This window comes from Oryx dammah, unplaced genomic scaffold (genome assembly GCF_014754425.2).
Source record: "Oryx dammah isolate SB20612 unplaced genomic scaffold, SCBI_Odam_1.1 HiC_scaffold_13, whole genome shotgun sequence".
NCBI lineage: Eukaryota > Metazoa > Chordata > Mammalia > Artiodactyla > Bovidae > Oryx > Oryx dammah.
Genome location: NW_024070197.1, coordinates 24,635,685 through 24,650,375, shown reverse-complemented (window position 1 = coordinate 24,650,375; position 14,691 = coordinate 24,635,685).

The following is a 14,691-nucleotide window of genomic DNA, read 5'->3' as shown; positions in this document are numbered from 1 at the left end:
TGGAGTGGGTTGCCATTCCTAAGCTTATTTAACTTTAATTACCTCCTTAAAGGCCCAGGGCTTCAACAGAGGAATCTGGAGGGAACATGATTCAGTCCATTAACGGCCATGGAGGTGTCCCAGCTGGGACAGACTAATTGTGCCCTGCACCCTGACCCACATCCTCAGATACTGGCCTGGCCCAGCCTTCCCACACCCCTCTATGGGGTGCTCGGACTATTAGCCAGTTCATCCAACCCAGCTGCTGGACCCTGAGCTCCCATCACCACAGGATTCCAGGATTTGCCCATGGAACTTCGATTCAGCTGCTCCCTCCCTCCGATACCAGGAGCTCAGAGGGTTCCAGCTTCTCTTACATTTCTGCAAACAGCTTCTCTTCCCAAGCCCTGTTGGGGCCAGACTGAGTCTGGTTAGGAAAGGAACACACAGGTGGGCAGGGTGGGCAAGGGAGGCTCCCTGGAGGTGGCTCTGGATCCAGGGAGTTGGATGTTTAAGAGCGTGGTCACACGGGCTCGGCAGGGGCCTGCAGGGCCAGCATGGAGGACCCAGGAAGTCACCTGCCCAGAGGGCCTGGGGCCACCAGAGGAGAGACAGGAAAGGCTGTGGGGCTATGGCTACCAAACTCAGGAGATGCCCAGCAGGAGGGGAGAGATGGCGGGAGCTGCCAGAAAAGTTCTGCATCGGGCAGGCTGTGGAATTGTGCTGATCCAGTCACCCAGTTCTGAAGTCTTCCAAGGCCTCAGTGTCGCCATCTGCCAAGTGTGGCCTTGAGACTAGATCAGGGCTTCCTGAAGTGGGATTCTGGCACTACCTGTGCGAGAATCTGCAGGATATGTGTTAAAAGCAGCCAGATCTTGGGCTGTGATCAGACTCCACGGGTGGAGCCCAGACAGCTTTCTGTTTCTCTAAGACCCCAGCTGGTTCCTCCAATCGTTGATGTTTGAGGATGCTGGACTCCAGATGGTATCTGAAGTCTTTTCCAGCACTGACATCTGGACTGTGATTTAAGATTTGGGCCTCTCGGGATGGTACTTTCTGAATGCTGGAAAAGATTGTCAAATGACTGATCTCTCAGGTTCTGAAGAGTAAACATGAGCATTCCCCCCCCAAAGCCATAAATTATGGTAAAAAGCTTGCTTTCTGGACAATGGCTTTAGTTCTAATTTAGTTTGCATTTCTTAACTATAATGTCTAATTAAGACATCTGTTAAATGTCTATAATATTAATTTAATAGAGAGGGTTCTAATAGAACTGTATTGGAATTGTCCATTTAATTAACCTCACGGGCCTTTAATGGATGTCTTAAATAGACATCATTAACAAGAGTGCTAGACAAATTAAAATTAGAGTCAATAACATTCTTGGTGATTTTTCCTGAGCTGTGAAGGACAAGCACTGCTAAGTAGACAGACACAGAGATGGAGTGCTGGCACTGTTCATCCCCAGCGGGGTCAGCAGTGGACAAGGCCCCAGGCATGGCTCAACCGTTCTGCGTCCTGGTCAGCTCTGCCCAAAGAGGGTCCAGCCATCAGAGGCAGTTCTCAGGAGCACAGTCCTGCTCTGCCCGCTTCGTATACCTTTCACAGAAAACATTTGCTGACCGGGTCCTTCAGATAGCTCCTGGCTGTGAGAAGGAAATGGAGGAAGGAGGGACTCAGCCAGAGATTCTCACTAGATACCGTAGCTGCGTGGATCAGGAGAGGCGGCACACTCTAGCGAGCAGGACTAGCTGCAATGGGTGGGCAGAATAAGGTGAATGGGATGAAAGGAAAACACTCTATCACTTTTGGCCCCACCGCTCCACTAAACAGCTCCCACTCAAATGAACTATAGCTTTCCAAAATCAGTAGTCAGTTCTCTCTTACTTCTTGTCTCATCAGCTTCTGTCATGACTAACCATTCCCTGCCTCTTGAAACACCTCTGAAGCCCCACACTCCCTGACTTTCCTCCTGCCTCCCTGGCCACACCTTCTCAAGTGTTTTTTCATGGTTTCTTGTCCTGTTCCAAACTTTCAAATGTTGGCTAAGACCTGAACTCCAGCTTTGGACTCTTCTGCATTAGCTCTGTAGCTGGTCTCATCCGCAACTTCAAATACACTTGACTCTCAAAATCATATTGGCAGCCTAGCTTCCTTCCTCCTAACCCTCCGCCCCATTCCAGTGTGAACTACTGAAGGACAACTTTGTACTGACCTCTGCTGTCTCCCCAGTGATGTAGAAACACTGTCTGAACCCTAACAGGTGCTCCACGAGGGAATGAACGCAAGTGCACGTCGCAAGCTCCACCTGCAGATCTCATGGCCCCCCACCCCACCCCAGCCTGATATGGCAGTACACAGAACTACTGACTTTCCTTTGCTCCCACCTCAGTGAATGGCCTCATGGCTCTCCCATTACTTAAGCCAGAAACCCAGGCATTATCCTCTCTTGCATTCATGCCCCACAACCCGTCTTCCATAAAGGGCCCTCCTTCCAGCCCTCCTTGCTATCTCCCCGCTCCCACCTGCTCTCATCTCAACCAACAGCCACAGCCCCTCCCTACCGCCCCACCCCCCGCCACCGCCTCCACGTGGGGCCCCCGCCACAGCTGACATGACCTTTGTGAAGCACGACTCAGATCTTATCGCCCTTGTGCTCAAACCCGCAGGTAGACTTCCCAGTGTTCTTTGAATTAAAGCCAGCTTCTGACCAGGATCATCGGGGCCCTCTCCAGCCCTGGCCTAGCCCACTTCCCCAGTGTCCCACCCCCATGCCTTCTCTGCATAGCCCTGCCCTACTCTGCGTTGGCACCTGTCACTCAGCCTGGGATGCTCTTCCCTTGGACTTGCAACCACAAGGCAGCCCCTCCTCTGTGTTCAGCTCTCCACGACTGGCCTCCTCTGAGCAGCCCCACGCCAGCCCCTCTCGTATGATTCCATCTTGCCATTTTCTGTAGCATTTCTTAGTATCTAACAATCTTGCCTGTTATTTACTGTCATCTTCTTCCACTAGTATATGATTCCCGTGAACACCTGGACTTTGCCTGTCTCGTTTGCCATTATAATCATTGTTTCCTCAGTGCAATCTAGAACATTAAGTTGCACATAAGTGTTCAGTTAAATAGTTTCTGTCTGACCCAAAAAAAAAAAAAAGGAGCCAAGAGTGTGGCTTGATGGTGGATAAGGGTTGACACACAGCAGCTTTGACGCTGGCCATGACCCCCTCCAGCCCAGACAATACCCCCACCAACCACTGCCACAGCCTGTCCACAGCAGAGCAGAACTGTGTCCTGCGACCCAGAGGCTCCACACCTTCCGCGCTGGCAGGCATCCCAGGCAACAGCGATGCCGGGTGTCATCGGGCCCGCCCTTCTGTCTACTCAGCCAGATGCACTTACACCTCGGGAACAGCTGTGACATGCAGTGTGTGCGGCCAGCGCTCCTCTGCCCTTTCCAGCGTCACACGCTGGAGCCCAGGGTGTGAGTGGGAGCAGGTATGGCTGGCGCGAGAGGGTGCTGAGCTCAAGAAGTTCAGTAATCAATCAGGAAACTCGAACTCGAGGTCCAGCTTAGTCTTGACTTGCAGGTTCAGCCACAAAGGCTGTGAAAAAAAAAAAAAAACTGTGTTCATGGTAGTTTTATTTAATCTATACAAATTAACGTGCATCCTCTGCCAGAAGAAAGGGAAGGAGAGAACTGATGTTGCAGATGGAGCTGCCTATGGCCCTGCCCTCCCATTCAGTGGAAGCTTGCCTTGCAGTGGTGTGAAATGGAAAGCATCCTCAGTTGCCCTCTGCCTCCCCAGAAAGTGTGTGACTGTGGTGCTGTTCACAACAACACAGACCCTAAGCCTGAGGTGTGCTGGAGGGGCTCCCCAGCCTGGGAGAGTTGACGTGTGCCTCTCTTCCCAGCTTCACTATACCATTCACGTCGGCAGCTCAAGACCAGCCATGGTGGGAATATTTAGACCACACTACCAATCAGGGCTTGTTCACCATTTTCCAGCTCACCACCCAAAACACCAGTCAGCTCCTCTGTGTGCAGGAGAGGCCGTGATAGTTTCCAGCCCTGTGAGCAGGACCTTCTGAGGGAGGAGGGCCTGTCTCTGCAGGAGAAGTGCCAACACGATTTGAGCCTGAAGTGCTGTTTGATGCCTAGCCCGCAGAAGATGGGACACCGTGGTCTGGGGACTGGAAACATGATTTGCATTTGCTGTCTGATAACTTGCAGGGCTATGAATTTAGGATCTGTGTCCTTTCTGTGTGTGAGTCTATTATGTGGGTGCTATATATGTTTCTGCAAGTTAAGCATCTCCCAGAAATCTTGTTTTCTTGATGGTAGCTGGGTTACCCTAACAGCTCTTGCTCAAGGATCATGGATTGAAAGCGAGGAAACTCAAAGTCCTGAGAAATGTGGTGTGTCACCAACTTTACAGTTTTAACACCTCCCTCTCAAAATATGTGCTCTGGCTCTCTGCCCTAGACCTCCACGACCAAGAAGTCAGCAGTGCTGTTACGAGGGTGTGATCACCACAGACGTCCTCATCCCCACCCATGAGAAGCTCTAGCGGGTGTGACAGACAGCGAGTGGTGGGAACGGTTACCGTGGGGGCTGCAGAGTGGGGTGGCAGGGGTGGGAATCCAGGGGAAGCTGGTAGGTCTGGAGGTGGACCAGGTTTCCCTGGGGACCTGACCTTAAGATGAGGCCAGAGGGCTGAGCTGGAGCCAGGCAGGCAAAGGGACCTCCTAGAGAGGAACTGGAGGCAGGCAGAGGGGCGTGGGTAGGGGAAGAGTACTGACTGCAGCTGGAGGCTTTGGACACTGGGCAGGGCGGTGGGAAGCCAGGGTCGGGGGGAGGAGAGGAGACGGGGTGAGCTGGAGCTGGCCGTGGCCTGGCCTGGAAGGAGGCTGTGGCCTGTGAGGGAGCAGAGTGCCAGCCTCAGGGATACACATAAGCAGGTTTGAAGGGTGCACACCACTCCCCACGGACAAGGCCTTGTGTTCACAAGCCTCCTGCATGAGCCGCCACCTGAGTCTCCATTCACAGCCTCGTGGCCTGTAAGGTGGAGCCTTACAGGTCAATAAGCAGAGGGTGGCTTCAGCCAGCCAGGCTGTAAGTGGAGGGGCTGGAGCATGGCCAGCAGGGCCAAGGAGGCGGGAGGAGGCTGCAGTTGAGCTGTCTCGGACAAGAAAGGGCCAGTGGGCAGGTGGGGAGTGAAGGAGGAACCTCTGGGCAGCAGGAAATGAAGAGGAAGATGGGAAAGCTGGGCCAAGAACAGGGAGTGGTGTGGGCACACTTCCAAGATGTCCTCACCTGCTCTGGCTCTGTCGCTTAGGCAAGCCACCACCTCTGCAGTGCCTGTGTCCCCATCTGTAAAATAAGCATCACAAATAAAGCACAATGAGTAAGGTTTACTCTGTGGGACTTCCCTGGAGGTCCAGTGGCTAAGAATCAACCTTCCAGTGCAGGGGATGCGGGTTTGATCTCTGGTTGGAGAACTGAAATTCACGTGCTGCAGGGCAATTAAGCCTCCATGCCACAACTGGAGAGAAGCCCACGCTTTGCATCAAAGAGACCACGTGCCTCAACAAAGACCCAACACAATCAAATAAATAATTTTTAAAAGATTTACTGTGTATGTGTGTGTGTGTGCTGAGTGTGCTGAGTCGCTCAGTTGTGTCTGACTAACTTCGAGACCCTGTGGACTGTAGCCCGACAGACTCCTCTGTCCATGGCATTTTCCAGGCAAGAATACTGAAGTCAGTTGCCATTTCCTACTCCACTTACTGTGCATATCACCCCCAAATTTGGAGAGTTCCCAAAATATATGGTCTCTTCTTTCAAACACACAGGAGCTGTCACTTGTCCAGGCTGCCTCTCTGTGACTACACTCTTGGTGGAGCCTTGGCACTGGTCATCTGTTTGCTGGCCAAGGACACTTGAGATTAATCCACCCAGGATCGCACAATGGTGGCTGGATCACGTGGGTAGGCCTTTCTCCTGACATCAGCTATTCTTCTGGAATTTGATAAAGACTCCCTTTCCCCCTGAATTTAAAGCCCTGGTGTTGCTTGCCAGGGTAAGAACAGGACTGATTTTTGCAAAGTAGGAGCCCCTGCCAGCTCCTGGCTCCTGGCAGCGTTTGCTGCAGAATTTACAGGCTGTAATAACTATTGAACATCCTATTATCCGGTTGCCTAATTAATGTAAATGATAGTTACCGTCCGCTCACCGAGGCTGATGTTTCTCAGAGGAGGCTCTGCCAGCCACCCGGGCCCCATTCCAGGGGCGTTTATGGTGGCAGCCCCATTCTGACTTTGTGGAGTAACAGGTAAGTCATGGCCTTAAATAATGAAGACAGAGGGCTAATGGGCCCCAAGAACTGAGGAAGCTTAGTCTCGAGGCCCCAAATCAGATGAGAGAGACACTCCCACCAAGGTTCTTTTTTCTCAAACCCAGAGGCTCAACTGTTCCCTGAAACCCAGTGGCAACATTTCCTAGGCCTTCCTGCAGGGAGACCAAGGAATGTTTCTCCCAGAAACACTGAACAGAGAATGAAATCCTGAAATTCCTGTCTCCCTCCAGCTTCACATCACCCCCACCTCCAGACTAGGGAACCAACTTGTCCAGGTTTTGCCCAGACTGTGCAGTCCCAAGCAAATCTAGCAGGATGGACTTTCCTGTTCACTGTCTGGCTCCTTTTAGCTCCTGGGGGTAGGGAGCACACTAGATGCCACCGTCTCAGGAAGGCCTTCCCAGACCACCTTGCCTCAGTTGATCCCCTTCCCCCCAGTGCTAGGGAACAAAGCCCACAGGTCTGTCCCCACCCTGTAACAATGGCTGGGCCTTGCAGTGGCTGCCCACACTTCCCTACCCCCAGTCATGGTTGGCACACAGGACAGGTTGGGGCTGGCCTCTCTTCAGAAGAACCTGTATCCAGGTCAGTGGCTGCTCGATCCTGGCTGCACATTTCAACCATCCAGGGAGCTTCCAGAACAGTTCCAAAGGCAAGACCTCACCTTCCCAAAATTAAGCCAGAATTCCTTAGGGGCAGGGCCCTGGCATTTGCATGTTTTTAATCAGTGGTAAAAAAATCTGGGTTCACATGCCAACTGAGACACTCCCCAGCGGCGTGGCCTTGGGCAAGTCACTTGGCCTCTGAGAGTCGGAACTTCCTCTCTGTACAGCAGGAATGTCTCCCCTGTGTGGTAAAAAGTGAAGAGGGCCAGGCACAGTAAGTCTCATTAAGATTTGCTCTGTCCTGGCTCTTTCTATTGCTGAATGGATAGTTCGTGAGTATCAAGAACCAATTTGGGAAAAAAAAAAAACCAGCCCAAGAGCTGGGGCTTTGGAATTAGCTGCACCTCGGCACTGCAGACATGTGGCCCAGGTCTCCAAGGTGACCACAGCTCCACGCAGGTCCGATAGACTGGGCTAGGTGCCCCTTAGTCCAGATACCAGGGGCCTGGATTTGTCATGACCCTTCTACAGGTGTTATAAGCACACACCTGCCTCCTTGACTGTGAGCTCTGAGAAACCCACTCTGAGTCCCAGGGCTCAGCACAAAGCAGGCTCTGTGCAGGTGCCTGGAGAGTGAATGGGGGCGGGTGTCAGCTAGGGCACTGACAGCAGGTTTAGCCAGGTGCTCATGGATCATCTCAAAGCCATCTCTGTGGCAGGACCGTGCTTCTGAAAAGCTTCTCTTGAACACTTCACCCAGTGACCCACCTGCAGCCCAGCACATGTCCAAGCATGCCTTGCAGAGGACACTTTGGGCAAATGTTTTTTGAAAAAAAGTCTATTCCAAAAACTTCAGTGAATCAATGTTAGCAGGTGGTGACAATCATTCTTTTTCTTTTTTCTCTTTCAAAAAAATAGAATAAACTATGGAATAAAATACCAAAGCAAATTGCACATTTCATTATAATAAAGTCAGGAAACTTTATTTCCTCACATTTTGTTTAGTTCTATGTGAAAATGGAGGTCTCCAGCCACAAGGAACATTGAATTGGGTCCATGTTAGGGAGCTCTGCACCAACACTTGGTCCAAGGGACAGTGAAGGCATATAAACAGGAAAATAGCGTTCAGAAGAGTGAGGGATCAAGCAAAGGGTATTACAGATTATCAAGACTGGAGCTGGACTTCAGCTCCGGTTTCTTACTCCATTACCATTCTCCTAATTCATCCACACCTCTGTGGAACTCAGTGATCTACTCTGGCTCAGGAGCACTAAGGTGGGTGAGTCTTCTCCACTTTGGTCCCATGCATACAAGGTCTCTGAGCTGCAGTTCCAGGAATCACTGACTTTGGCCTTTGACCACTGAGTGTGTCAGCTGGGGCTGTTTTGGTTGAAAGTAACAGAAACCCCAACTCAAACTGGTGAAACAAAAAGGGAATTTATTGTACCCCATAATTGAAGGGTCGGAGTAGAACTGCCTTCAAGAATGGTTTCATCCAAAGGAAACCATGTCTTCGGATCCCTTTCTCTCTTGTCATATCTTTGCTCTGTGCTGTCTGCTTGCTCAGACAGATTCTCTCTTCGTAGCAGCAGCAATCCGCACATTCTCTCAGTCTAGCTAGGTCTAGCTAGAAACAAAAGGAATGTTTCTTTCTGGTAGCCCTTCCTCCAGTCCCAGGATTCCTTCACCCTGATTTGACCATTTAGATCAAGTCTCTGTATCCCTATTCTGTGGCTGGGGCATCCAGGGCACTGATTGGCCAGGCCTAGGTCACATGCTTCTGCCCTGGAAACACCTGAATGGACTATGGGACAGGGGATGGTCCTTGAAAGGCATCAAGGAGTTGTTTTTAAAAAGAAAGGAGGATGGATGCTAGTGCCAATGATAATAGTAATAGATGCCCACTCCGCTGAGCTCTTAAAGGAGGAACCAGTTGCAGCACAATGAGGGGCTCTGGGACGGATTGGTAGCAACAGTGCAGCTGAGCTGGAATTACATTTCCCAGCATTCCCTTTCATGAATGGTCTCAGTGTGAGAGGCCACAAGAGGCCTTCTGCCTGAGAGTTGGAGGTGGAAGCACGGTGGCAGCGTCTCTTCAGGGCTCTGAGGTTGGTGCTGGTCATGAGGTGGCACGGTTGCTGACATTGGCAGAATCTGCTGGCTCACAGGACTGGTGCAGCTTGCAACCAGGTCTATGGAGCTTCCAGCTCCTGCTGGGTCCTCCTCCAGCTTCTCTGGTCCTGTGCCTTTAAGGAGGATGCCAGCACCTCCTGCAGAACACCCTCATGGGTGAAACTGGAGGTGGGACACAGTGAGGGCCTGATGCGGCGCCAGCCTCCCAGGGCCATTTCATCCTTACCTCACCCGCCCCAACACACACACACACGTTATATGCATCATCCCTTCCCAGTCATCTGCCTTGCAGGTTCCCGGTTCCAGGATCAGACACAGAAGTGATGGCCTCATGCTATCTGTTTAACCAACTCCCATAGGAGGATGAGGTCAAGTCTCTATAATAAATATTTTATGACATATAGTCTCACAGAGGTTGTGCTCCTCTGATGGACCCCTGACACAACAGTGTCTGAGCTTCTGGCTCTGAAATTATCCTGATGAGCTCATGAATCATACATAGGACCAATGCCAGGAGCAGCCTTCTCCCCTTTGGCTACAAGGATTCCTGGGTCACCCCCTTCAGTTAGACATGCAAGTCCTTGGAAGAAGCTTTGGCCCTGCTAGAAAACCTGTATTAGAGTCACCCCATCAGGACATAGGATCATCTGGGTGAAGAATATCTTCCCCACAGCCACTGCCACCTCCCTCCCCTGGCTTATGCCAATTAAAATGCCCTCACCGTGTGTATCTCACTATCTATAAATGTGGTCGCAGATACATTTGTAGAGGTAGAGATCTTTGCAGTTAACTAGCCAGAAGCCATGCCCCATCCAAACAAGGCTTTAAGTCAATCATAGTCATCCAACTCTCCTTGGCAGGAACTGGTTTATAAACAGCCCTATTCTGGCCAACAAGAGCAATTGTGACAATCGTTAGCACTGTTCCCAGTTCTTCCCACTTCTGGCAGGGGAATATTTGTTTCCTGGTCTCCTTGTGGTCAAGTGGGTTGATCAAACTAACCTTAGCCAATGAGTCATGAGACATAGCTCTGTGTGTCCCTTCTGAGGCACAGCATTGAACTGCTGGTGAGAGCCCTTCGGCACAGCAACCAACAACATCCAAGATGGAGGCTATTCCCTCAGCCAGGTATCTGAAAGACTTCAGCGAGACAGCCCTCTGCAGATCTGCTCTGTTGCACAGCATAAGTGAAAATAAAACTTTGTAGTTTTAAGTCACTAGCACTTGGAGATTTTTTGTTATTGCTTTGAGACAAAATTCTACTAGGGGCTCAGGGACAGTGTCTCTTTCTAACAATGCGGTACATATAGAAAGAAAGCCAATACTCCCTTCTTGCTCCTCTAGATGGTGCTATGTGGGGATGAGAAGTCTGGAATTCAGCCTCCATCCTGACAGGGAACCACCACCCTGAAGACTGCAGGGCCGAGGAACTGAGAGAAACAGGATACTGATGGATGTGGCCAAATCACTGAGTCAAACAGCCCTGCTAACTCTCTTACCGTTCAACTTCCTATTATGAGAGATAATAAAATCCCTTCTTGTTTAAGCCAGTTGGAGTTGGAATTTCTGCTACTTGCATCCAACAACACCCCAGTTGGAAGGTACAGTTAGGGTGTTTGGGATGGACATGTACACACTGCTATATTTAAAATGGATAACTAACAAGGATTTACTGTATAGCCCTCTACTGTATATGCAGAGTACATCATGAAAAATGTCAGGCTGGAGGAAGCACAAGCTGGAATCAAGATTGCTGGGAGAAATATCAATAACCTCAGGTAGGCAGATGATGCCACCCTTATGGCAGAAAGCAAAGAGGAACTAAAGAGCCTCTTGATGAAGGTGAAAGAGGAGAGTGAAAAGGCTGCCTTAAAACTCAACATTCAAAAACCTAAGATCATGGCATCCCATCCCATCACTTCATGGCAAATAGATGAGGAAACAATGGAAACAGTGACAGACTTTATTCTCTTGGGCTCAAAAATCACAGCAGATGGTGACTGCAGCCATGAAACTAAAAGACGCTTGCTCCTTGAAAGAAAAGCTATGACCAACCTAGACAGTGTATTTATAAAAGCAGAGACATTACTTTGCCAACAAAGGTCTATCTAGTAAAAGCTATGGTTTTTCCAGTGGTCATGTATGAATGTGAGATTTGAACCGTAAAGAAAGCTGAGCACTGAAGAATTGATGTTTTTGAACTGTAGTATTGGAGAAGACTCTTGAGAGTCCCTTGGACTGCAAGGAGATCAAACCAGTCAATCCTAAAGGAAATAAGTCCTGAATATTCACTGGAAGGACTGATGCTGAAGGTGAAGTTCCAATACTTTGGCCACATGATGTGACGAGCCGACTCATTAGAAAAACCCTGATGCTGGAAAAGATTGAAGGCAGGAGGAGAAGATGACAGAAGACAAGATGGTTGGATGACATCACCAACTCAATGGACCTGAGTTTGAGCAAGCTCTAGGAGACAGTGAAGGACAGGGAGGCCTGGCATGCTGCAGTCCATGGGGTCACAGAGAGAGTTGGACACGACTGAGTGACTGAACAACTGTATAGCACTTGGAACTCTCTCAATGGTAGGTGGCAGACTGGATGGGAAGGGAGTTTGGGGGAGAATGGATCCATATATATGTATCACTGAGTCCCTTCACTGTTCACCCGAAACTATCACATCGTTAATCGGCTATACCCCAATACAAAAATAGAAAGTTAAAAAATAAATAAGCAAAAACACCCCAGCTGATAAATGGTGTGGACACACTTCTTCCTCAGGCAACTTTTGAAGGAATTAGTTTCAAACCAACTTTACCTGTGAAGAATCTACACCCAGAAAGGAGAAAACTCTCAAAGCCACATACCCTCTCCTACTGATCTGAAAGCTAAGAAGGATGAAAGTATGTATTAGTCAGTTGGAAGTGTCAAAACCAAACTCAGAATTGGCTCCTGTGGAAAAAAAAAGTGTGGAGGGCAGAAAAAATTGGTTTAGGTGACTGAAAAGGATGGGGGCATTGTAACTTCAGACATGGCTGGATTCAGGGCTCAAAGATTCTGTTAGGCATATGCTTTTCTCCACCTCTCGACCATGTTTTCCTCCATGTTAGCTTTACTCTCACTGGCGTCAACTGATCTCGGGGAATGTTGGTCATATATGATTGGATATAAGCTTCCCAGTGTCAGGACAGCTCTTTCTCAGGAGCATAGCAACGGGACTGAGTCGGATCCTGGCCTGGTTCAGATTGTATGCACATCCCTGAACCAACTGCAGGTGGAGGACACGGCTGTCTAGTCCAGCAGACTCACATCTCATAGCTACCTCCAGGGCCAAGACTGGGGTCAATCCTCTCGGAATGAAAGGAATAATGGGAGAGAAAGGCTCAGTTTCCCCAAAGAAAATGGGTATTTCTGCCAGAAGGGAGAGAGGACGCCATGCAGAAGAAAACAGCAAATAAAGGTGTCTGTGTAGGCCTGGTGTACTTGGTTTTAATGTGGAGGCTGGGCTAGGCCAGGGATGTTAGTTGGGGTTTACCAGGAAAAAGCCAGAGAGAGATAAGGCTTTTAATGCAAGTAGTTTATTTGGGAGGTAAAGACAAACACTGGCAGGGGAGAGAGGAGGTGAAATAGGCAAGAGGGCTGCCCACAAAGGGTTTCCAGGCATGCTGGAGCTGTGAGCAACTGCAGGAGACCCCACCTCAGGCAGCCTACCTGAAGTGTGAGGAAGCTGGGGTATTAATTCACCAAAGTGGTCAGGGCTGTCACAGCACGTTGATTCCTGGAATGTCTGTGGATTTTCTGTCCTGGAATTTACCAGTGAACCCTGGTAAATAGATCCAGAGACTGGTTGTTGGCCTTCAATTTACAGGGTATAAGTGGGCACCAAGTATCTGTTACAGAATTAACGTTGATTAGGCTAGCACTGTTTGTTATACAAGTAACCACTTCAAATCCTACCAACAACTCAGAGAGGCAACTTTCAACATCCAAGTGCTCTGAAAAGCCTTAGGAAGTGGCCCTCAGCTGGTGAGATGAAAGGGTACATATTCGAATCCTGGACGTGTGGTTCTGAGGTCAATGCTGTCTCCATGAAGAAGAAAGAAAGTGTAGTCACTCAGCCTTGTCCGACTCTCTGTGATCCTGTGGATTGGAGCCTGCCAGGCTCCTCTGTCCATGCGATTCTCCAGGCAAGAATACTGGAGAGGGTTTCCTTGACCTTCTCTAGATGTTCCTGACCTAGGGATCGAACCCAGGTCTCCCACATTGCAGATTCTTACCCTCTGAATCACCAGGGGAACTGTCCCCATAGACTCCACAGATTCATCAGGGTTATTTTAAGCCACCACCAGGCTCTGCCAACTTCTCAGAGAAGGAAAACTGAGCAGCCACTTCAGAGACCCTCAAGGGCCTGCCTTTACCAATAGTCACTTTCTAGGTTGATTCTGGGCTCTCTTTGCACCCACTGTGATCACAGTCAAGGCCTCCCCTTCTGTGATAGCTGCTCTTCCCAGAGTCTCTTTCCAGGAATGTTTTTCTGCAGATGCTAATGAATGACCCTTAAATTTCCCAGGAAAGGCTGCCTCTTTTTGAAGTGGTTGAAGATCTCTGCTCTTGATTGCAATCTTCCCAGAGCTGATTTTGGCCACTTGGCTCATTTCTGAAGTGATGATGGGGGTGGGAGGAGAGGAGAGTGAGGAGAAGACAAGCATTTGGGGCTCAGCTCTCCTACAGAACTGCAATTTCAGGATGCAGTTTTTCAGTCAATCAGAATTGTGAGATAAAGAAAATAACTTTATTTTCAGTTTGGGGTTCAACTTCTCCCTGGTTTGTACGCCAATCTAAGCCATCCTCATTCCTGTAAAAATCATGACTTGTAAAGATTTGCCACATTTTTGGTGATTTTATTTATCATATGAACAAAATTATTTCTAGAAGTCTCATCCCTAATTTTAAAAATTAAAGTCTATGGGGAAATGTGGCTTAAGTTGGAGAAATTTGTATTACATATAATTTTTACAAGTCACATCCACACACTCATAGATATCAGAACGCTTATGAAGCACTTGCCAGGCAGCGTTGCTTGGATTAACAAATTTAAGCTTCACAACAACCCAAAGAGGTCAATGCCATCATTATTCCCATTTTGCAAATAGGAAAACTGAGGTTTAGAGAGGTTAAGTCACTAGCCCAAAGTAGAGCTGGGATTTGAATTGTGGCAGCTTAGCCTCAGAGTATGGGCCCTTTAATGGTATTCTCCATTCACAGACAGATCATAGGGAGGCACCAGGCACCTGGGCCTCTGCAGACACACTCTCGCCCACCACACACATGCATACATGCCTCCAGCCCTTCGGTGCACCCGAGCATGCACACGATCCCTTCTGCAGCCTCTCTCCCACACCGTGGTGAGTCCTAGCACAGACAGTTGAGGGAAGGCTCTGCACTCACAGCCTCATCTGGGTGCTGGGTCCCTCATCTCCTCCTTTAAAGCCCAGCCCTCACTCACAATGTCTTCTTCACTCCTCACATGTGAGAGGGCGGCCCCAGCCTCTCCAGCACCACCATCCACTCTGATCCCCTCATCACCTTGTAAGGCAGGTGGGAAACTGTTCACTTGGAGAA